Here is a 1273-nt window from a genome sequence, read left to right as displayed (position 1 = left end):
CGGCCCCTTCCCGCCAGCGGCCGGCCTCCTGGCAAGCGGGCCCGGCGGCGGGAGGGCTGGGCACACGCTGGGTAGCCGCCGCGCTCGTCTCCTCCACCCTGAGCGTCCGATGCAGCCAAGATCCGGACGCAGCTGGAGCGCGTCCCAGACACTTTGTCCCCTCTCTGGGAGAAAGTTGAGTTTCCGCCCTGCCCCGCCATCTGACCCCTTCTCTGCGGATTCTGAGAGCTCGAGTAACAAGGCCTCTCATGTATGCACTGCGTTGTCTCAGAGCACTGCTCGGGAGTTTGCAATTGATCTTCAGGTTTACACGAACTCTGTAGAAGAAACTTCTCTATCTCATGTCTGATGGACCCTAAGGCCTGTGCTTTTCTCCATTCACTTCTTGTTGTCCAGGGTACTTAGAGTAAGAGAGAGTCAGCAAGGTGAAAACTGACTGCCTAGCGTAGGAAAAACGTTGCCGGCCACTATTTCTTCACCAACACCGTGGTTATCAAAGGGCTATTGGTAGCTCAGCTGCCTCTACACACGGAACTTGTAGAGTGGCCTCCTCAAGGTCATTCTACTGTCCCCAGGCTGTTGGCAGAAGTTTGGCGCTTTGCACAGAGGGTTCTTGTCTCTCCCCATCCCACCAGCAGCTTGCCTGGGAGTTGGACTTGATGACTTCTAAAGCGTATTCCCATTCCCCTCTCCTGCATGTGGTTCCTGGATTAGAGTTCTCAGGTCGCCACCAAAACTCTCTATTTACAGATGGCTGAAAAAGTCCCTGGAGAGCCGCTTCCCCATAGGGGCCAAGTGTTGAGTTGTATGTCTCCAGGGAAGGGCGCATTCTGCTTTTCACCGGAGTTCAGGAGGAGGAAGGGGAAAAATCAGGGAGCAAGGATTGCCAACAGGGATTAGAGCATCTGCTGCTTCACAGTGGGCATCCTTCCACCACAAATTCAAAGTGGATCCATGGACCAAGCAGAAAATACTTAGAGGAAAAGAATGTCAGCTCTTCCACTCTGAATTACGGAAGACTGGGGTCTTATTCAGCTTTCAAGGCTGTAACATAACGGCATGCTGGTTTCATAAGTGAACTAGTGAAGACGTGTAAGTCAGTTAGTGTGGACAAAGTTGTAGTACTCTAGACCAACCCCTCATATTTTAAACTTCTGTAGTTTTGACATCTATGACCTGAGATTCTAACATTAAACCTACCATGGGACTCAAGTAAATTCAAATGTTAGTAGTAAAGCACTATATAAATAGCAGTATTATTGTTTTTATTAGA

The sequence above is a fragment of the Propithecus coquereli genome, unplaced genomic scaffold (assembly GCF_000956105.1).
Source record: "Propithecus coquereli isolate 6110/MARCELLA unplaced genomic scaffold, Pcoq_1.0 Scaffold247, whole genome shotgun sequence".
In the NCBI taxonomy this organism is placed as follows: Eukaryota; Metazoa; Chordata; class Mammalia; order Primates; family Indriidae; genus Propithecus; species Propithecus coquereli.
This window is presented reverse-complemented; position numbering follows the sequence as displayed.